The sequence below is a fragment of the Oryx dammah genome, unplaced genomic scaffold (assembly GCF_014754425.2).
Source record: "Oryx dammah isolate SB20612 unplaced genomic scaffold, SCBI_Odam_1.1 HiC_scaffold_11, whole genome shotgun sequence".
NCBI classification, from domain to species: domain Eukaryota; kingdom Metazoa; phylum Chordata; class Mammalia; order Artiodactyla; family Bovidae; genus Oryx; species Oryx dammah.
In genome coordinates this window covers 23,170,738-23,178,282 of record NW_024070195.1, presented here as the reverse complement: position 1 = coordinate 23,178,282, position 7,545 = coordinate 23,170,738, and positions in this window count along the sequence as shown.

Genomic DNA, 7,545 nt, shown 5'->3' with positions numbered 1-7,545 from the left:
ACAAATCTAACATTTTGCCACTAGTCTCTATCTTGTTTATCCTGTCTACTTATCTTTTATTTATTTTTCCCCTAAACTGGTTGGAAGCAAGTTGCAGACATGCTCATTCATCCCTAAGTCATCAGTATATGTCTTGCACAACCACACTAGACTTACCAGGTCTAACGAGTTAGTAATTCCTAATCTAACCTAGTATCATATTCAAGCTTTCCCAATTTAAATGTCTTTTACAGCATTAAAGAAATAAACCAGGAATCAAGTTCCATACATTGTTCTTTGTTGTAATTATGTCCTCTTCTTTCCCCTCTTCTTTCTTTTTTTTGACCGCACCACATAGCATGTGGGATCTTAGTTCCCTGACCAGGGATCGAACCCTCAACTCCTACATCCCTGCACTGAGAGAGAGAAGCTTTAACCACTGGACTGCCAGGAGGTCCCTCCCCTTTTCTTTTTAATCCAGAACAGTCCAGTCTTCATAAAATTGACTGTTTGACAAGACTAGGCCAGTCTCTTCTATAGAATATACTACATTCTGGATTTGTCTTATTGTTTCTGTGTTGTCATTTAACCATTCCTCTAGCTCATATTTTTTAACTTAAAAATTTAGGTCCTAGTTACCCAGTTTGGGGACTAATTCTTCAAAAGTGCTGCATTTGTCGCATTGTTTCACATTGGAATGCGCATAATACAAGGTCATCCCACAGCTAGTGATGTGAAGTGTAATCACCTGTCCTATGAAAGTAAAGTGTTCCCCTTCGCAGTTAGCAAATTATATGCATGGTTCTTTGACACTGTGATTTTTTTTTTTTTTTTTTTTGGCTGCATCTTGCAGCCTGTGGGATCTTAGTTCCCTGAGCAGGGATCGAACCCAGTCCCCTGGCAGTGAGAGCCTGGAGTTCTAACCAGTAGGCTGCTGGGAAGTTCCTGACACTGTAAATATTCTAAAAAACTTTCACCCAATAATTGGCATCCATAGTGACCCTCGCCTGAATGAGTTATTTCATCAAGTGTTACAAACTGGTGCTTTTCTACTTCTCCCACTACTCCATTTATAAGGAGATATTTATCTAGAGGGGAGCTTTCCCTCATCAACTGGAAAGTTAGCCTTTTTTTAAAAAACCTATAGGTTTCTGGGTTTTATCCATTTAGTATTTTCCAATCACAGTCATTATTCCTTTTGTTCTCAAACTGTAACAAATGTGTACAGTAGGCACCCTTTTAAGATGACTCCTGTGTCCTTTTGACATGCTCCAAAGTTGTCTGTGACTATTTTCTTGCTTCTGGCATGACGATGTCCCAGGCTCAGTTTTTACTTTCCCAAGCTCCAAACATGGAATTAGCCATTTCTCCAGGGAGTACTGGTTCTTTTCATGAAAAATGGTATATAGAAACCACTATTTAGATGCTGGGAGAGCTCATTACTGCAGGAGTATCACTGCTTTAAGATACTTTTAATGTTAAGAAAAATCACGAATTCATATTGATATTTCCAATTCAAATTTTATATTGTAATTTAACTTTTTTTGATGTTGTATTTTATGTCTTTCATCAGGATAATTTAAATTTTTAATAAGCTTGACATTTATCTATTTGCTTTATCCTAAAATATTCATAAAATAATTTCAAAATTAGTGTTTAATACTACTGACAAAATAACTAAGTGAAATTTAATATTTTTATTTGCTGTTCTTTTAGTCTTTAGAATATTTACCATGAAGGATGTACAGTGTACTATATTCACCTGAGGGACTTCTCTGGCAGTCCAGTGGCTAAGACTCCATGCTTCCAAAGCAGGGGGTACCATTTAGATCCCTGGTGGGAGAATTAAGATCCCACATGCAGGCAGGGTCTGCAGTCCAGGTCTCTCCCCCTCCCCCGACACCCCCTTGCTTTTCTTGCTAGACTGCCAAAGCACCCGTTCCCTTACTCCACCGTGGTCTAGGTTTCCATGCCAAGGTCACTGTTCCTCGCCTCTCACCTCCATCCCCCGTTATATGGAAAGTCCAGGCAGCCTCAAACTCACCAGCCTATAGCCTCTCCTGCCTTCCTTGGGCGGTTCTGCTCCAAAATGGGCCTGTGAGGAGTTGCAGGACAGTCTGTGGCAGCTGGTCCCTGGGAACCCAGTACTTGTCTGTGCCCCCTGCACTCCCCGCCCCGCAGCACAGTTCAGGGCTTTTGGAGCTACAATCCGGGCTAGGTGTGCTTCTCCACTTTTGGGCAGTGTGGCGGGTGCGGGGCAGGCCAAGGCTGAATTGGAGGCCTGGGGCCTGAGATCCCTGGAGGCTGGGGTAGGGTGGGGTGGGGTGGGGAATGGTCACTTATTCCCAAGAAGAGGCGGGGAGACCCGGCTTTATGAGAGGCACTGGATGGAAACCCAGAAGCTCAGTTTTAGTCCAGGCACTGTCTCCCTTGGGACCAGTTAATAGGTAAGCTGTAGTTAGTAGGGCAAAGAAAAATGAATTTCATTTTTTTCTCTGTGTAACTATTTTCAAAGGCTTCATTGTCTGGGCACAGAGCGGTCTGTCCCACACCTTGTTCTTCCAGGGAAATAAAGTATCAGGTCGAGCTGTCCCCCAGAGCAGCCAGAACTTACTGAGGACAGAGCTGCAGATCCTTGGATGCCCGGATACAGAATAAAACTGTGCCTCTGAGGTTCCAACTGGGCCCTGGTGTTCCTGTGCTTGTGGTGCCCATAGTTTGGTCACTCCCCCTGGAGTCGGGGGAGGTTCCTCATCTCTTCCAGGAGCCCAACCCCTCAGTCCCAAGTTTCCCCATTCTTCATGTCTAGTCTCACTTGTCCCCATAGATGTTTTTTGGACATTCAAAGGACTCATTCCAGGTGCCCCAGCCAGTCAGACCCCTATTTGAGAAGCTAGGAGGTACAGGAAGAGTGGAAGGGGGCTCTCATGGGTGAACTAAACATTTTTTGTCTTCGAACTGATCTTTGAGAAATTTAAATTTAGCTTATGCAGTCCATCTTGACTACCATGGTCAAGAGTATTTATTTTTGTTGCCGGGGACAATCCCCAGCTCTGAGCTCCATGCTATCCCCTGAAACCTCACCTCCACCGAGGCCTGCCCCAAGTGACACCCTCATGTTCAGGTAAAAGGGGAAAGGGGCCTGCATTGGACAGAAACAGCAGAATCCCAGTCCTTTTGAGGTCGCTGTTTTGAAAGGCTGGGAGATAGGAAACAATGGCCAGGATGTGTGGCTAGAGCCCTGCTCCACCCAAACCATCCCCACCCCTGCCCCATCTGTCTCCCCTGTCACAGTGCTGACTTTCCCAGGGAAGCTGGGTGTGGACCCTCAAAGTGTAGAGTGTTTCTCCAGCCTGCTGAACGCAGATCCTGTCCTCACAGCACCCAGCTGGCCCAGTCCTGCCCCAAGCCATGGAGGGAGGGTAGACTGGGTAGACTGGCATGGAAGGCTCCACCCAGTGATTACAACCAACATGGTCCAGGCCCTTCCAAGCTGGGCTTACCTGGTTCCAGAGCACCTTGGCTCTACCTACCCACGTTCATTGTCAGTCTGGTCTGGCTGAGTTGCAGGGCTTCCAGGATTGGCTAGCCCGGATTTGGAGCCATAAGAATGTCCTGGAGCCAAGGTCAGGCTTGCTCATGCTGCAGTCTCCTCCACTGGAGAGAGAAGGAGCAGGAACCCTGTTCCCTGCGCCCCTGGGATCCTGGATGGCCAGGGTCTCACCTGCTCTTTCCCTACTGCTAGCTCCTGAAACCAGGTGGACAGCTTTAAAACATCTGGGGTTTTGGTTTGTGGTGGCTGTAGTTTTTTACCGTGACTTGATAAACCCAGAGGTTTTTTTCTTTGTTCAGAGCCAAGTTAAGGCTGCAGTGGGGAGATATTAGAACAGCAGCCCTTTCTGTCCCAGCCCAGTCCCTTCCCTTGTGTGCTATGCTCAGTTGTTCAGTCGTGTCCAACTCTGAGACCCTATGGACTGTAGCCCACCAGGCTCCTCTGTCCGTGGAGATTCTCCAGGCAAGAATACTGGAGTGGGCTGCTATGTCCTCCAGGGGATGTTCCCAATCTAGGGATCAAACCCAGGTCTCCTGCATTGCAGGTGGATTCTTTACTGTCTGAGCCACCAGGGAAGGCTGTTCTCTCCCTTTGTCCCAGCAAGTCAGCCAAGAGCAAGGTGGGTGCCTTGCTCCAGAGGAGGCTGGACCAAAAGTTCCCCCACATCAGCAGTACCCATGCTGATCCTAAACTTGGTATCATGGATCTGGGGGTCTGAAGTAAGAAGGGGGAAAGCTGAGGTCCCAGAGCCAAGGAGAAGGAGTTTCATGATGACATTCCAACTGGTCTTGGCCCTCAGCACTTGGGGATTTGAGGTAAAAATTTGGGGAGTTTGGGTAAAAATTTTATTTTTCTGGAGATTGAGACCCTCTACCTGGCTAGGCTGGGGTTTCACATCTATAGGCACTGACTTGGCTTCACCTGGGGCCCTTCCATCATCCACCTCTTGTCCTAGCCATTGCTAGTCTCATTACAGGAGAAGGAACTGCAAGTGAAAAGGTTAGGCGTCTACCAGGTCACAGCTCCAGTGCCTGAGTGGACATGAGTTTGAGCAAACTCTGGAAGGTAGTGAAGGACAGGGAAGCCTGGCATGCTGTAGCCCATGGAGTCGCTCAGACACAACTGAGCAACTAAACAACAACAGAAACATATATGTAATCTTCATTTAGTAATTCTATTAAATCTTTCTCCTAGTCAAGATTTATAACCTCTGTCAATGCCCAGGAAGTTCCGACTACCCCTCCCCCATTGAAACCTCGCTGTCAAAACATGGTTCCAGAATTCCCCTGGTGGCCCAGTGGCAAGAATCCGCCTTGCAATGCAAGGGACAACAGTTCAATCCCTGGTCCATGAGGATCCCATAATCCACAGAGTAGTTAAGCCTGGGCACTGCAACTACTGAGTCCACAAGCTGTAACTAGTGAAACTCATGTGCCTAGATCCAGTGCTCCAAAACAAGAGAGGCCACTGCAACGAGGAGCCTGTACACTGAAGTGAAGAGCAGCCCTCATTTGCTGTAACTAGATAAAGCCTGCATGCAGCAACTAGAGAAAGTCCATGTGCAGCAACAAAGATTCACCACAGCCAAAAATAATTTTTTTCCTAAGATTTATTTATTTATTTAATAAAAAAATAAATAAATCTAAAAAAAAAAAAAAAGAATCTGCCTGCCAATGCAGGGGACGTGGGTTTCATCCCTGATCTGGGAAGATTCCACATTTGGGGCAGGGAGGGGGAGGCAACTAAGCTCATGTGCCACAACTACCGAGCTCATGCTCTAGATAGAGCCCATGTCCTGCAACAAGAGAAAGCCACCGAAATCAGAAGCCTGTGCACCACTGCTAGACAGTAGCTCCACTAGAGAAAGCCTGTGTGCAGGAATGAAGACCCAGCACAGCTGAAAATAAATAAATAAATAAATATTTTAAAAAGTTAAAAAGAAACATGGTTCCATCTTCTGTGGTAATCTCTTTGCTTTTCTCCATGCTTTCCCATTGGTTTACACTCTCTGTGAAATAAAGACCTGCAGGACATGTCTTCCCTAGAGCTGAAAAATCTCACTGTGCATCTCAAGTAGGTCCTTGGAGCTACTAGAGGAAGTCCGTGTGCAGCAACGAAGATCCACCACCGCCAAAAATAATCTTTTTTTCTAAGATTTATTTATTTAATTAATTTAATCATAAATCAATAAATCTTTAAAAAAAAGAATCTACCTGCCAATGCAGGGGTTTGCTGGGTGGGCTTCCCTTCTATCCTTTTCTCTCCAGCTGGCAAAAACAAATCAGTGAACAATGTGTAGAACAACCCTTCTAGGAAATGGTGGTGGTAAGGGGTATAGAAAGTGTATATGGGGGGAATCCACCCAAGTAGATGAATTTTGAAGCAATTTGTTACATTAACGCCAGTATTGGAGCCATGAGGGGCATTAGAGTGTACCAACCCACTCAGGTCAGAAGGTTAGAGTCTCGTCTTGGTTCCTTCGACACTGCAGCAGCCTCAGGGCCCTTGCTTGCCCTGGGAATGGTTGGGAGGAAGTGGAGGAGAGATCATATTTTACTACCAGCAAAGTACTGTGCATTCTTTATCTCTTTCCTCCACAACAATACTGAATTTCTTTATAGTCTGATAAAAAATTTAGAGATAAACTCACTCATTATGTCATCTATTTTTCTTTTGTTCTGTACATTTCAGTATAGGGCATAAAAGAATCTTTTGTGGATCTTTCTGTATGTTGTCCTCTCAACTTATTGCTGGGTTGTTCAGTAACTCAGATAATCTAAACCTATAAATTATGAATTATAAATTCAATTTTAGAGCAGTTTTCCACAGTAAGAAGACTATTCATGGAGTTGGTGGAACCTGCCAATTTAAGAGTTTCAGCACCCTGGACAGATCTATATGTCTATGGACTCTATGTACTCTATATGCAGTGTATTTGGAGCTGGAATTCTCTCTCAATTGGACACAATGGCATACCAGAGAGGAAAGTTTAAGGAAAACCTTAATGGTCATGAAATTGTGATTTTAAACACAGTCATTAATCACAATCTCAAATTCTGAATCTTTCCCACTTTTAACATGGCTTTAACCATGATGTCACTGTAACAGAAGACCCTGTTTGTGCAGAAGAGGAAGTGAATCACAGGGGCAGTAAATCACTTGAGTTTCTTTCTTCTGCCAGGCAGCCCATCTACAGTGAGCCTACAGTAACAGCATTTAGACCAAAGTAAGCACTTCAAGAAGGACAACTGTACCCTGTAAAAAACCCTAGAGAGGCTGAGGGAAATGAAGGCAGAAAAGCCCATTACATTTGAAAGTAGAGGTCACCGCTAACTCTTGAGAATTGATAAGAAGGTTGGAAAGAGCAAAGGTCCAGAAGCACATATAATTAAGGAATGGGGAGTGGGCAATACCAAGGAGACTGGTCTGGCAGGGACATATTCTTAAGGTAGAGGAGGTAGACTGGATTGGTAGGGTGTGAGGAGCTCAGGGGGCTTTCCAAATGGTGCTAGTGGTAAAGAACCTGCCTGCCAATGCAGGTGACTTAAGAGATGTGTGTTCAATCTCTGGATCAGAAAGATCTCCTAAAGGAGGGCATGGCAACCCACTCCAGTGTTCTTGCCTGGAGAATCCCATGGACAGAGGAGCCTGGTGGGCTACAGTCCATGGACTCGCAGAGTTAGACACACTGAAGTGACTTAGCATGCATGCCCAGGAATTTACCCTATCTGGACAATGGTTACAAATCTTTGAGTAGGTCTAAGGTATGAAAAAGTATATAATTATGGGTGTAGTGGCAAGAGAAAAACAAACATGTTTTCAGTTCAACTTGTGTGAGCTACTTTTGATATTGAGATTTGATGACCAGATTTGAAGTGCATGCAGATAAAAATCCTTATTTCCCGTCTCCAGCAATGTAAGTAAACTAACAAAGTGGTAGAACAAGGACTAGAGGGGCAGACCACTCCTTGGACTGCAGAACAAGGGCGGTTCCAGGGACAGAGAAGTAGGCA